The sequence below is a fragment of the Elephas maximus genome, chromosome 2 (assembly GCF_024166365.1).
Source record: "Elephas maximus indicus isolate mEleMax1 chromosome 2, mEleMax1 primary haplotype, whole genome shotgun sequence".
Lineage (NCBI taxonomy): Eukaryota > Metazoa > Chordata > Mammalia > Proboscidea > Elephantidae > Elephas > Elephas maximus.
Window position 1 is genome coordinate 99,702,490 of NC_064820.1, and position 16,892 is coordinate 99,719,381.

A 16,892-nucleotide genomic window follows, 5' to 3' on the forward strand; every position below is an offset into this window, starting at 1 on the left:
TGATAAGGCATAGTCTGAGAAAGAGGAGTCAGGCATTTAGTTAATGCTTGTTCTATGTACTGCTCAGGGCACTCACATCATTTTCAAAATGCATCTTTAAAAGATAAGCATAAAGAAAAACAATATAAACTTGCCCACTAATATCATTAGAAGTAAATGCATGAGTGCAGTTAGCAGTGATTATTAAATTTTAGGTACTTTTGCTTTGAACATCAGGCCAAAAACCATTATAACGCAATTAACATCAGTATGAATTAAGTAAAATGAGCTTTTGAAGCCTGAACAACGAAATAATTTAAAAGGAGAAAACAAATCTTTACTACAGTGTAGATAAAGTTTCCTGAATTTCCCACCTCTCTTCAAACAAATGACTTATTCAGCTACTCACGATAGCCTATTTTGATCTAATTGGCACGGCCAATACATTGAAAATTTTTGTGTGTCGCAGTTTTGGGCAGATACATTGCTTATTCAAGGGAATTCCCTGTATGTGTACATTTGCTACCATTTATAAACTTTACTAAATGTGAGGCAAATACTACCCACAATAGCACTTCACCCACTCAAATATATCCCAGCATGTAAAAGTGAGTTTGAATTTAGAGCAACATATATATATATAATTTATTTTTTTTTAATTTAACATGTGTTTCTTTACAGGGCTTCAGACGTTTGGAAGAATTATGCAGATTTTATAAATGAGTACTAGAGCATTATGCTACTTGATAGTGTCCCATCTGTGCTTCCCCTGTAGTGTTTGACGGGGCATCTGTGTAAATTTTTTTTTTCTCTTTAATTACTTTATTGCATAAAACTTAATGTACTACCTGGTAAAAACCTTATATTCATTTCAGCACTTTTCCCCTCTGGAGCAATGTTCATCTTTAAGTCTAGTCAGGCCTAACTTCTTCTTCTCTATTATATAGGGTGTATTAGACTGTGCTTGTGTGATAATAAGTATTAAGAGTGTAAGGAATAACTGAAGTTGGTCACCTCAGTAATTCACAGATTGTAACATAGCTTCCCAACTAAATATCTTCTAATAAATCTCTAAGGGCTGACTTAAGAAAAGGCTTTATTAGTATTTTTTTTTTTTAATAACTGACTGCCTTGGGAACAAAAACATGTAGTTATGAAGTGTGTTCCTTCTTTCTTCTCTAGGGTATTCTTTTCGCTGTTTAAGCTGTTTAAGTTGTATCAACATAGTACCAAACATCTGGATGCAATGTAATAAACAACAAGAACAATAAAACAAATTATGAAATGTTTGTCATTTGTCTTTATCTTGTTTAGAAAAATAATAAATTTCCTGATAATAAAATTTTCTTTTTTTTACTTTTATGCCAATTTTTTTCCTTTGTAGAAGCTACTCAAACTGAAAGAAAGGGCATCCAGGCCAGAAAACAAAGGCGCTGCAAATAGTTCATAGGCAATATAGATTACTGTTTAAGAACATAAGCTCTGATTCCAGCATACAGGAGCTGTGTTACCTTGGGAAAATTTTCTCACAACTCTATACCCCAGTTCCCTGATTATCGAAATCATTTAATAATGATATTTACCACATAGAATTGTGAGCGTAAATTACTTTTACACTCGTCAGTACATTGAACAGTGCCTGACATATAATTGTTCAATTAATGTTAGCTTTTTTTTTTTTTTTTAATTATGGCGGAAACCCTGGTGGTGTAGTGGTTAAGTGCTACGGCTGCTAACCAAAGGGTCAGCAGTTTCAATCTGCCAGGCGCTCCTTGGGAACCCTGTGGGGCGGTTCTACTCTGTCCTATAGGGTCGCTATGAATCGGAATCGACTCAACGGCACTGGGTTTGGTTTTTGGTTTATTATTATGGGATCCCAGGTGGAACAGCGGTTAAAGTGATCAACTGCTAACCCAAAGGTTGGTGGTTTGAAACCACCAGTGACTCAGAGGGAGAAAGATGTGGTAGTCTGCTTCTGTAGAGCTTTACAGCCTTGGAAACCCTATGGGGTCACTATGAATAGGAATCATCTCAACAGCAGTGTGTTTATTATTACATTAATTTTGGTGAAAACAGCTATTTTGATAGAAACATAAGTGATATTATTTAAATCAATGTACCTAAAAGAAGTAATTATTATTTTTTAATTAAAATGCATATTTTAACCTGAAATAAAATATTTAAATCAAGAAGACAAATTTTATATATTGTGGAAGACATGGCTATAGGGAGAAAACTTATTTTATGAAGCTTTCAAATTGAAGACTTAGCCAGTATTACCAGTCTGCTAGTGTTGAATTACATACGATGGCACTGGGTTCTGGGTTTTATAGTTGCTTACCACCAAAAAAAAAAAAAAAAAAAAACCCATTGTTGTCGAGTCAATTCTGACTCAGAAAGAACCTACAGGACAGAGTAGAGTTGCCCCATAGGGTTTCCAAGGAGCAGCTGGTGGAACTGAACAGCCGACCAAACTGCAGACCCTTGGGCTTCTGTAGATGCTAATAGAGGCACATATTTTGGTTTTTCACCATTATGGCCATCATATATGTGAGCTCCATAAGTCTTAAATAACATAACAGATAAATATTTTTGCATTTATAAAGCCATAGAAAATGCTGATATTAACTATTTATTTACTGAATACCAACATTAAAAATGATCTATAACATAATGTATTAACATTTGTTCTTCATTACATTCGGGCAAATAGATTTTTTAAAAAAGAATTTAAAATATAGATTTGAATTTGATCTTGAATTTACCTTCTCCAAAAGTTTAGAAAGCCTGAAAATGAGGTGCAGTCTTGCTCATCTGAACAAGTCAGTACAAAAGAACCAGCTACAAAGTGGAATTTGGAACAATGTTTTAATATGTAAAAAAGCAAAATCAAAATGTCAACTGCTCTAACCTGGCAGAAATTGAATTATGACCTAAACTCTCACACCACATAAATTATACTACTCGGTAAGCTCCAAGAGTGTTTGTAGATTCACATATGATATCTATCCCATCTAATAGTATCAAAAGTTTAAAAGTTACCTGTGGGATAAAAATACTTATACACATCTTGCCTCCAGGTTTAAAATATAAAGGGTTCTAACAGTTGCTTAACTTCCTAAGGGGAAAAAAGAAATATCAATTTGACACCAGTCATAAAAACTACTGGAGAAAGAATATTTTGTAGTCGTTACTTACCCTTCCCAGGTGGATGCTGGTACTTAATAAAATGTTAGTTGAGAGTCAACAATATCTTAGTGCTTTTTTTCATATTAAGTGAGCTAATTACTCAAGAATTTGATCTCTACATTCCCTCTTCTTAATATTTTCATCCTCACAAAGACCAGAAAAAAAATAAATAACACACACAGAATTCATTTAAAAACCAAAAATTCATTTAGAAATGTTAAAATTAAGTGTTCCTAAAGTTCTCATGCCTAGTTTGGAGAGATTCAAATTATAAGAAATAGCTTATGTAAATAAAATCTCTATATAACTTCCCAGCCATAAATGATTCTTAATGGGATGTAAGACTGAGAATTACTCAGTTTTCCCTCAATAAAAAAAAAAAAAAAAGCTATTAATCTGACATCTTTGCTTGGTATTCCATGCTGTGCCTTAAGTGCTAGTTAAAGATGTATGATTCAACCCTTAGAATCTAAGCATTAGAAACAAATACCATTTCGAGAAAGTTGGACTGGCTTAATTTTTCTGAGCTTTATTCTGTCTACTTGGCAGGATGTTCAAGCTTCTTGATAAAGATGTTAAAGCTAATATTCTCTTCTCTGGAAGCAAAATAAGATATAATCACAATTCTGAGATCATTTCCATCTAGTAGCCAGCCTGATTAACTTCCCTTTCTTTAATTATATCCCATCTTTCTTCATTTAGTTTTTAAATTTTTTTTAATGGTGCATTTTTTTTCTAAAATAATATTTTTAATTTTATATTTATAAAAATAAAGAATTCTGTGACCACTATGAATTATTTTATCCAAGTAAAAACAAAAAATTATTTTTTCAAAAAAACAAAAACTCTTATAGAGTAATTAGAATTGATCAAATGAGAGATCAAATGACACACCGCCAGCAGCACTGATAAAGTAAAATATTCTGCTAAACTTAAAGAATTTCCTAAATTTGCTAATCATTATTTTTTAGACCAAGTTTCCACCCACCTACACCCACCATTATATCGAGTTGATGTGTCTAAAAGAAGATAGAACCAAAAGAGCAGTTTGAAATGCCTTTTTTTTTTTTTTTAACTGTGATACAATTCTTTTTAAGGGTTCTTTCATATGTGATCAGTCAGAGATACTGACTTTTGTGAGTTAACACAAAAGTGAAATAGCACTTTTAAGTGCTGTGTCTCTTTGGAGATTTAATGTGCTTTGTAATATCTCTGAGATCAGTCAGGGAGAGACGAGAAAAAAAGAAATTTGATTTTGAGTCTGGACCAAAGCTCGGTGACTTGAGAGGCACCTAAACATAATGAAAAGGAAGAAGTTTCAAAGAGAAAGTTGGCAGCTATGACCAGAATCCACAGGGCTACCAAGACTGACATCAACCAGACACAGATTTAGAGGGGTACCCTATGATCTCTCTTGATACCATTGACACTTCAAGACCCAGTTTCTTTGGGGAACAGTCCAGTAAAAGAACATCTCCAAAGGACACAGCATGGTTGCAGCATTCAGAAAGACATGAAAATGCCAGCACCAAGGGCCTAACATTGTCCTTTTCTCCTCCAAAGATCACACACATCTGGGGAAAGCAAAGTCAACATCTGAAACGTGCTTTTTCAAGCTTGACTTGAATGATATAAAGTTGGCCGTATAATGGCTGGATGCTCACCTTTCTGACCTAAGTTCAGTCTAATCTAGGACCAAGTTATTAGCTGAATTCTGGTAGTCTTCACTTACTTCCTAGGGAACAACATTCTACCTTAGCTTTTTTTTTTTTCCAAATTAAAGTATTTATGTCCAATGTTGAAAATCAGCACAGAATGACCCCATCTCTTTGTTGTTGCCAAGTTTTCAATAATCTATGAATTTCTGATGAGTTCTGAAGGTTGAAATCAATGCCCAAGTAGCTTTATGTATGGAATAAAAATTCTACCTTGATATAAATAGTATTCAAACACAAAATAACAATAAAAATCAGAGATTTAAAGACATCATTCATGTATTTTAAGCCAGAATGTGTATGTTGACAAAAGGGGTAGGTGTTTCAGTTCTATAGATAAGGACTTAGACCTCCATTTTACTTATACAAAAATCTAGAACAATTATGTTAACCATGATGGGATTTAAAAATTACAGATCATATACATGCATAATGATGATGGCTATTCTATATGGTGGCATCTTACCCAGCTGTATGGTTTGTATTGCAATTGAGTTATGGCTAGAGAATGCTTTGCAATTACACAAGAAAATTATGTTCAGAATGACTAAAAGAGTGGAGTAACATAAAATAGCTCAGGTAAAAATATCACCTTTAAGCTATATGCTCAGACAACTAAGGAAAAGAGTTTAATAATTACCATTTCAATTTTGCTTATACTTCATTATAAAAATAATTGATTTAAGATAATGTCTTCATGACTTCAAATATCTGATCATTTACATAAAGGATCAGTTAAATTTAGTGAAAAAAATCAGTCTAAAATTTTATTTCATAGAAACTTTCTTTTTTATTTCAGTTTTTTGTGGGCACTTGCAATGTTCTTTAGCTAGAATGAGAAATCCCTCATAGTAAAATGAGTAGTAATAATCTGATTGCTTATTGTCATCTAACGTATCTATTTTGCAGAATTCATTCTTGAGGGACCAATATTTGTGAGGTAAAAAATTTTGTTTTCTTTCAATTATAGAAATGAGTTAAGAATATGTGATTTTAGACACAACAATAAACTAATTTCATGGAGTTTTATTCTCTGTTGTCAAAGTTCTGACAAAAATATCTAAATATTGGAAATACATTGTTAAATGAAAAGGTATAAAAAATTGATCTATGAGAAAGATATTTATTAGTATGTGACGGTTGGTTACTTATAAATGAGTGTTAAATATCAATGATATAATTAGTGAGCTAAAATTATGATAGTGGTCTCTTGCATATTCAAGTATTAAAATCAAAGTAAGTTTTTATCCATAAAATTTTTACTGGCCAAATTTTTCAGGAGTAGATCACCGGGTCCTTCAACAACAATAAGTTTTTATTACCTCGTGCCCCAAACCCTCCTATTTCTTTATGCATTTTATTTCCCTCCTTAACTTTAAATAAGTATTTTATTCTCAAATGGAATACCTATTTTGAGACTCTTTAGGTTGAAAATCATTGGAGGCTACCAACCCTGTTATTAGACCACATCTCTGGTTTAAATTTTAGAAAAAAAATTGGTTTTAAGATGAAATATCTGTGAAGATACTTTAAATATCAGCCAAATTGTCAAAAATAAATGTAATACTTGGCTATATTTTGAGAATAAAATTATGCTGCTGGTATATACAGAACTGGTACACACAGGAGATTTATACTATAGAGATGAGTCTATAATTTTGTGCATACATTATCATTGGCCAACTAAAAGTCTATTGAAAATAAAACTTGTCTATCCCCTATACTAACTTTCAAATGGTTAGTTCAAATTTTTATATTTTGTGAGTTTAATATGAATAATTTCTGTGATTTCTTTGCCAAAAACTTATAAAACTATTCATCACATAAGTTGTTGTTGCTATAAGGTGCCATCCAGTTAGTTCCAACTCATGGGTACCCTATGTACAACAGAGCAAAACACTGCCCAGTCCTGAGCCATCCTCACAATCAATGCTATGTTGAGCCCATTGTTACAGTCAGTGTGTCAGTCCATCATGTTGAGGATCTTCTTTGTCACTGACCCTCTACTTTACCAAGTGTAATATCCTTCTCCAGGGACTGGTCCCTCCTGATAACATGTCCAAAGTATGTGAGAAGTCTAGCTATCCTCACTTCTAAAGAGCATTCTGATTGTACTTAATCCAAGACAAATTTGTTCACTCTTCTGGCAGTCCATGGTATATGCAATATTCTTCACCAAATCCATAATTAAAAGGCGTAAATTCTTCTTCCATCATCCTTGTTCACTGTCCAGCTTTCATATGCATATGACGTGATTGAAAATACCATGGCTTGGCTTAGGAGGATCTTAGTCCTCAAGATGACACCTTTGCTTTGTAACACTTTAAAGAGATCTTTTGCAGCAGATTTGCACAATGCCAACATGTCATTTGATTTCTTGACTGCTGTTTCCATGGGTATTGACTGTGGATCCAAGTAAAATGAAATCCTTGAAAATTTTAATTTTTTTTCCCATTTATCATGATGTTGGTTATGGGTCCAGTTATGAGGATTTTGTTTTCTTCATGCTGAGGTGTAATCCATACTTAAGACTGTAGTCCTTGACTTTCATCAGTAAATGCTTCAAGTTCTCTTCAAGCTAGCAAGCAAAGTTGTGTCATCAGCAAATCACAGGTTTTTAATGAGTCTTCCTCCAATCCTGATGCTATATTCTTCTTCATATTGTCCAGTTTGGTGAATTATTTCCTCAGTATGCAGACTGAATAAGTATGGTGAAAGAATAAACCTGAACACACACCTTTCTTAACTTTAAACCATTCAGTATCCCCTCACTCTGGTCCAACGACTGCCTCTTGATCTATAAACAAGTTCCTCATGAGCACTATGAAGTGTTTTGCAATTCCCATTCTTTGCAATGTTATCCATAATTCATTAAGAATCAAACAGTCAAATTCTTTTGCATAGTCAATAAAACATAACTAAACATCTTTCTGGCATTTTCTGCTTTCAGCCATGATCTATCTGACTTCAGCAATGATATCCCTCATTCCATGCTCTCTTCTGAATCAGGCTTGAATTTCTGACAGTTCCCTGTTGATGTACTGCTGCAACTGCCTTTAAATTATCTTCAGCAAAATATGACTTGTGGGACACATTAATGATATTGTTTGATAATTTCCACATTTTGATGTATCACCTTTCTTTAGAATGGGCAAAAACACAGATCTCTTCCAGTCAGGTAGCTGTCTTCCCAATTTCTTGTCATAGAAGAGTGAGCACCTCCAATGCTGCATTCATTTGTTGAAACATCTGCATTAGAATTCTGTTAGTTCCTGGAGCCTTGTTTCTTGCCAACACCTTCAGTGCAGGTTAAACTTCTTCCTTCAATACCATCAGTTCAGCATATGCTATTTGCTAAAATGTTCAGATGTCGTCCAATTCTTTTTGGTAAAATGAATGTGTATTCCTTCCATCTTATTTTGATGCTTCCTCTGTAGTTCAATATTTTGCCCATAAACAAAAAACAAAAACAAAAAAATTGCCATCGAGTAGATAACAGGTTTGTACATTTCATTATAATACTTTACTTTGTCTTTTTGAGATACCCTTTGAAATCTTCTGTTCAGCTCTTTTACTTCATCATCTCTTCAATTCATTCAACTACTCTACATTCAAGAGCAAGTTTCAGAATCTCTTCTCACAACCATTGTGGTCTATCTTTTTTTTTTTTTCAGTGATCTTTTGCTTTCTTCATATGTGATGTCCTTGATGTCATCCCATAACTCATCTACTCTTCAGTCATTAGCATTCAATGTATCAAATCTATACTTCAGATGGTCTCTAAATTCAGGTGGAATTTACTCAAGCCTGTAATTTGACTGTCATGGACTTATTTTATTCAGTCTTAACTTGAACTTAAGATCAGAGCAATGATGGTCTGTTCCGTAGTTGGCCCCTGGCCTTGTTCTCAGTAATGATATTGAGCTTCTCCATGGTCTCTTTCCACAGATGTAGTTGATTAGATTCCTGTGTATTCCATCTGGCTAGGTACACTTGCATAGTCGCTGTTTATGTTGTTGAAAAAAGGTATCTCCAATGAATAGGTAGTTGGTCTTGCAAAATTCTTTTATGAGGTCTCTGGCATTGTTTCTATCACCAGGCCATATTTCCCAACTACTGATCCTTCTTGTTTCCGACTTTCAAATTCCAACCACCAGTAATTATCATTATATCTTGATTGCATGTTTGATCAATTTCAGACTGCAAAAGTTTGAAAAAATCTTCAATTTCATCGACTTTGGCATTAATGGTTGATGTGTTAATTTGAATAATAGTTGTATAGTTGTATAAACTGGTGTTTTTCGTAGGCGAATAGATATTTTTCTTTCACTGACAGAGTTGTACTTCGGATAGATCTCGAAACGGTCTTTGTGCTGATAAATGCATTCCTCTTCACTCTGTAATTCCCAGCATAGTAGACCATATGTTTCTTTGATTCAAATTGGCCAATACCAGTCCATTTCAGCTCCCTAATGCCTAGAATATCTATATTCAAGCCCTCCATTTCATTTTTTACAATTTCCAATTTTTCTGGATTCATACCTCATACATTTCATGTTCCAATTATTGATGGATATTTGCAGCTGTTTCTCCTTGCTTTCAGTAGTGCCACATAAGCAAATGAAGGTCCTGAAAGCTTTACTCCATCCACGTGAAAGCCAACTCCACTTTGAAGGGGAAGCTCTTCCCCAGTGGTATTTTGAGTGCCTTCCAATCTGTGGGGCTCATCTTCCAGCAGTATATCAGACAATGTTCCACTGCTATTCATAAGGTATTCACTAGCTGAGATTTTTTTAGAAGTAGATCACCATGCCTTTTTTCCGAGTCTGTCTTAGTCTGGACGCTCCACTGAAACCTGTCTACTATGTGTGACCCTGTTGACATAGCTTCCAGAATCATAGCAACATGCAAACTTTCACAGTACAACGAATTGACAGACCAGTGGTGGCATCCATATATACTAATAGATATAAACTAATAAGCAAAAACATAAGGAAAAAATCTCATGACTAACTTTCTTGTTGTTGTGGTATGCTGTCATGTTGATTCTGACTCATAGTAATCATATGTGACAAAGTAGAATACCATTAGCTTACCTCACATTTCTCCCTCAAAAAATGATCCAGTGTTTTAAATCAAATTAAATAAGATTGTTAAAATAGTACTGCTTTTTTATTTCACAAAATTATGTTTTTCTCACTAATATACAGAGAAAAGTGATTAAAAAAAAAAAAAAACCCTGAGAAATTATTTGAAAGTGTCTCTGAGATAGTCTACAAAAAGGAAATGCGTAATAAACAGAGGATTCACTGCCACTAATTTCTTTTAAATTGATACACCTTGGGTAATTAAATAGAAAGTATGATTTTCATGATTTTGGATTATTATCATTAAAATACACCAGTATGTTTCATGAGCTAAGTTAGTAAGCTCCTAATGTTTCAAAAAGCTCTTTAAAACAATTCAGTGAAAACCACCAGGAAAAGACACAAGAATGGCAAGAACAGCTGCTCCATAAGTAAATATTAGTACCAGCTTTTTTAGGTAAATAAGTTAAAGTAGAAACATTTTCCAAAATCTTTATCTCCTACTCAATAACTGTGCCTCTGTGAGCTCCACATTCTATAAGAGATTGCTGTCATAAAACTTGTTTGAAATTTTAATAACAACTCCACTTAGTGTAGGATTTTACAAATGCACTGAAAGCATTTTGCACATACCATCTCATTAATCCTCTCCTGATTCATTAATACCATTTTAAACACATTTTCGAGGAACCCAAATTGTCCCTGAAGCATTAGCTCCTTCAGAGGATGTTGGAGAAGGTATGCAAGAGGCTTCATTTCAATTCGTAACTTCGACGGGTCACTTTCTTATTGCATAGGAAAGAAAGAGTCTACGTTCTCCAATGATAGTTCTGAAAATACAAGCAATTGGCCAAATTTAATACTAACTTCACTAATAGCTAAAACAACAGGTTTTATTATGAGAAAACATGTTTATGGTTATATTAGAATTGCTGTCTTTCTTTTTCACTGTCCCAGAGGAGGAAAGAAACACCACATGACCTTATATAGAGGAGGGTATGGACCTAGGCTCGTATTTCAGAAATGATGCATATGACAACCACAGTGGATGCAGGGATTTCTAGACTATTTATTTTTGTTTTCCAAAAACATTTACATTGAATAAAACAAGCCACAGAGAGTGACAGATTTTGTGTCATCCTTTAGAGATGTATCATCTACTGCTTGAGGCCAAGAAATGAGTAGTTTCCATAATTAGTAAGGGAAATTGAATAATTGGGCTGTGGTTTAAGAGGGTTTTTTTTTTTTTTCCTCACTCTAAGAAGGAAAACCATGCAATCTGTGAGTACCAGTCAAGTGGGTTTACTGGATTTATTCTTTTTAAGCACACAATTACTTGTGCTCATTTAATATAAACTACAAAATAAATATTCAAGCATAGAATTTTTTCATTACCTTTCACCAGAAAATCCACACAATAAGTTTCTGTTCACTTAGTGTTTTCTCTGAATAAAAATATACTCTGTGTTTGATTTTAAAATAAATTTAGAGCAATATTAAGACAAATGAGAAGAATGTCCCCTCAAATAATAAAACTATTTGATAGTCAATACATAAATTACGTTATAAAAAGATAAAATTAATTTGATTCATATTTGTCTCTGTGGTAAAGATTTTATTTTGAATGTGTATATTCAAAATTGCATTCATTATAACTTTACTCATTTTATTCCTCATTATGTCATATACTAAACTGTGTTTTGCCTCAGCACACCTTAAAGTACTTATAACTTGAGGATGACAAGAGGAATTATTTCACATTTTTTTCCACTACTTCATTAATTCATGCATTCATCAATTCAACTGATATGACTCGAATGTCTATTGTGTCCCAGATTCTAGGGATATAATCATTAAGTAGACACAGCTTCAGCTATGAACGATAGACTAGTCTAGATCTTAGAAGGATATGAATAATAGCTGTTAACTAATTTGAGGCTGAAAGATTTGTTCTAATATGAATTTTTCTTGATATTTCAATTAATTTGAGAGACTGTTAACTCAGCGAATTGACATTAATTTCCTATGTCTACTGAATAGCATCCTGAAGAAATAATCAAATACCTATTGTCTCTGCTAATTTTTCAACTATCTGATCCAAGGCTGGTTATAGAAAATGTTGAGAAGATGAACTTTGCTAGACTCTCTCTAACTGACTCATCAACTTGTAACATATTGTTCAATTACTTAGTCTATTCATGAGCTTTATGAAAGGAGAATTCAAAAAGACCTGTGGAGCCCTGCAGAAATCAAACAGTAAAAAAAAAAAAAAAAAAAATTGTAATTGTGGCATAACATCACCATTGGCAGATTATCACTGGTTTTAATATTTTTAGAACTTCAGGTTCTCAGTTGCTCAAGGTTCTGAGTACCTTGAAGCACATACAATTCATACAGGCCATTTACATAGGGAATTCTTCAGTGAATCATGCTGTTGTATACATAATATCATATATGACCTCCACAAGTTTCTTTTTTTTTTTTGGAGTCGCATATGTGACTTGTGTGTGTGGATGGGTAGGTATGTGTATATATATACACGTGTATTTAGGGAATGGGGGAGTTAAAATTTATGGACCTCTGTAAATTCTCACATTTTCTAATAATTTTGCTTGGTTCCTACAGTAAAGTACTAGTTCTTTCTCTATGCTCTATTAGCAGTGTTGGCAGCAATAATATGTCTGATAGTTTGCAAGGTCATACCCAGAAATACCATCTCAGAGAAGCAATAGCCTTGGGCACACTGTTTGATCATAGTAGATCACAAGATTACAAGGGTAAAAGGGGAGCAAGGCAAAATTAGGTGTTAACAATGGTAGCATTTTTAGAAAGATTCTAGTAGTTGTATGTCACAACTATAAAATTTTAAAAGTTAAGTTGGTTTGATTTCTTTTTTAAGTTTGACTTTTAAAAAATGTTTATTTTATTAATTTCACTAAGAAGTTTTCATATCAAGCACTATTACTAAATAGCATTCTAATGTTATACTAAAAAAGTTATTATTTCCAATGAATTAAGCATGCACTAATACATTGGAGGAAATACTACCAAGATTTGCCTCATATTTGCAATGCTATTTAATATGTATTTTTGAGCAGAGTTTAGTATTAACAATCTATAAGCAAAGAAAAGATTACTTTGTCAATCCCTATATTTTCATAGGGATTGACAAAGTAATGCTTTGTCAAAAAATGCTTCCTTAGCCATTCTTCTGCCATTTCAGTTAATGTTATGTTACTCCATATACCCATTTTCATACAATAGCATAACCAATATACTTATTTTCACAGGATAAACATTTAAACTTGGAGTAGTTGATGGCGGTCACTGTTCAGCCTCTAAATGTGAACAATGACATACATTGAAATTGAAGAGTAAGTAAAGTTTGCCTTTGTTACATTTAAAAAAAAAATATATATATATGTATTTTTTTTTTCTCTTTGTGGCACTACTATCTCCAGATGCTTAATAGCGTCAGGGTCACCTTAATCGTCTTCTTGTATCCATATAATTTTCAAAGACAATCATCTATACTGTATGTTAGTAATGAATATAGTTAGTTATGTTAGCTCTGTACCAGATATTTGCATTTTTTTAAGTTATCATGTTCTAAGCCAATAGACTGTATTGCTAAGAATGCTATGTCCTTCAACATTAACCTAAAATCCTCAAGTAAGAATACAAAATGTGGGCAGTAATGTGTGTGGAGAGAGCGATTCAGCAAGCATCACTGGGCACACAATTTGAACCCACCCAGTGACTCTTGAGGGAGAAAGATGTGCAGTCTGTTTCCATAAAGATTTACAGCTTTGAAAACACTATGGGGCAGTTCTACTCTCTCCTATAGGGTCTCTATGAGTTGAATTGAGTGTATTGTTGGGTATTGTGTACAAAGCACTAAAAATAGCTAAAAGCAAGGTGTAGTCATTCCATACCACATCCAGAAAGAGTCCTTTGTCATTGTAGTCTTCATTATATATCCCAAATTATTCTGGTTGTCTTATTCATAGATATGTGGTTGATTTAAATATGAATCCAAATTTAAATAATCTGCTAATACAACACATCACAGTATATTTTGGGGAAAAAAATGCAATTGTTTAACCACTTAGGCCTACTTACAAGACTGACCTAATTGAATAGAATTATTCAGTGCGTATACTTCATGATGTTTTAACCATATTTCTACACCTTTTGCTTATGGAAAGCCACTATATAGCAGGTCTTCCCACCACTGATTGTTTTCTTTGTTTATCCTCTTATTTTTAAGAAATGGTATTAAAAAAGTACACCCAGAACCTAGGTCCATATATTTTGGGTCTGGCTAGGGAAAATGATGAAAGCGAATAACCAGGGCATATGGTCACTAATTCCTTTCTTCCTTGCAGAATGATGATGGTTTTATGAAAAGATAAACATTCCTGTTTCACAAGAAGACATCTGCCTGCTAAATCTTAATCTGGCTACAATTAGAAATATCCCTCTTAAAAGGCTGTAGGATATTAAGGGAACTAATTTTCTCTGAACTAAGGTATATCTGGTCCCTGTCTTAAAAAGCATCTCCTGCTACTCTGTGCTCTACAAGTATATGCTAGAATAGGTCACAGAGAGGGCTGCTTTCTTTCCCAATCACATTACTTCCTACAAAAAGAAATGGTGTTCCATTTCTCTCCCCTGCTCCAAACTCAAAAATAGTCCCACACATTATCTATCTCATTGTGGGATATTATATTATTGTAGTGATAATTTACCTTAATGCCTGATTGTATATGCAAATAAGCCTATTCTAGAATATTTTCTTAAAAAATTTGATGACATCATGCGGGGTTATTACAAGTACCCTAAGCAATTCTATCCTAAAAGTCTGTTTCACAGTTGGGTTCCAGTGCTCTGTTTCTTAGGGGTGCCACTGGGAGAAGGGAATCAATGATAGAGACCTCAAATGATTTTGGAAAAATCACAGGACAAAAAGGACTGGTGCTTATTACTCATGTTTAATATGGTTATCACAAAAGCTATAATCCCAGTGTTACCCTTTCAACAACCATGGACGGTGAAGGAGAAGGAGAATAAAGATGGCTGGCTCATTGGGATGTCTGGTCAGATGGTCTCCACACAACCTAAAAGCCCCCGTGATCCAGCGAGTCACAAGGAGTGGAGGAAGTTTCATGAGGCTCCAGAGACAAGCAAAAAGTTGAAATTTCCTGCACATCAAATAGACTGTTAAAGCAGCTGAGAGTAAAGATGACCATAAGGTAGGCCATGTAGATTAGAGGGGAAGGAGACAGGAGAGAGAAGCCAAAGCCCATTAAGAAAACAGATGCTCCTGAAGACAGCAACAGTGGTGGTCAGGATGGCCCACCGCACCCCAAAGCCTTGCCCCTGAATAACCCTTTGAAAGTTAGATAAAACACAGAAAAGTGTGGCAGTCCCTCTGAATGGCTGATATTACCTTCCAAATGAAGGCTTGAATTAGAATCTAGGTTCAGTTATAGAAAATTAAAATATTACATTTCTTATACAACTGTGATTAAGGACTGAGATTCATTCCTTCTATGACAGTGTCATCCTTCACTATACGATGACCACTTCTGCCAAATGAACGAAGGATTGGGTCACAGAGTGTCAAACCCCAAAGGATATATTCAATGACATGCTCACAACTTGGTAGAGAAAGGCTATTATTTATTTATGTGAAGGGTATTTGCTTTCAGAATCACACATAAATATGGAGAATAACAGTTTGATCAGACACTATGACTTCAACCAAGGTTTATTCATAAAAGTGAAATTATAAAAGAAACCATATTTTGATAAATTGTGATTTCCTTTTTTTTTAATCATAGTTTTTCATCCATATCACCGATACTAAAATGGTAGGATAAAATGTACAACTAAGTTCCAAAAGAACAGTCAACTCTCTCCTGGGCTAAAATTGGGGGTAAGTGGTCCAGGTTTTCAAGATGGGGATCCTTCTTTGATTTCCTTACAACTAAAGATACCACTTCCCAAGTCAAGGCTAAAATCTGGTTTTCAGTCATTGCAAAGAGCTGTTTGGATTACAAAAAAAAGTCTGGTTTTTAATTTAAAAGTACAATTTATTTCCACATTCAAAATACTAAGAATTAGTTACTTACCTCCCAAGAACACTGTGTCCATGTGTGCCTGTGCATGTGTGTACATGCACGTGTGCATGTGCATGATTTGGGGAGCCTGGTGTCCACTCACCAACTGGAGGTAAGGATGTTTCCAATTAATTTAAATAAATCATAGACTGGACTGTTCTTATATATAAGTAAAAGCAATGGAAATTTATATAATATGAATTGAATATCAATAAAATTAGTCTCCACTAAAACAAAACAAAAAATATTTCACCTAACCAAATTGCTTCATACTAAAAAATTCTTTAATAGAGAACAAATCCTTTAATTGTACAAAATGAGATAAGGTTTAAAATGCAAATGTATTTTATGGAACAAATTGACAAGCACAATATACTATGTAAATGGTTATTAAGAGACTTTTATTGAGAACAAGTTTTAATTTTAATAAAAGTAGTGACAGGGAGTGTCTGAAGTCAATGAACGACCAAAGGTAATATATGAAGAGGAAAGATGGTATAGAAAGAAGACAATGTTGCTTAGGAAAAATATCATAACTAGTCCTTTGAGTCAGTTAGCCATCCTGGGACTGGGGAGACTCTCAAATACTTTTTGACACCTTGAATCTACTACCATGTTTCAATTTTTCAAATATTAATTGAGCTCCTATTGTAAATCAGATGCATTTGGGATATAGCAATGAACAAAATCCACAAAACTGCCCACAATGAACTTACAATCTGGACAATAAGTATATAAATCAGCAAAATATATATTGTTTCAGAGTTAAAAGTGCTTCAGAGATCAATAAAGCAAGG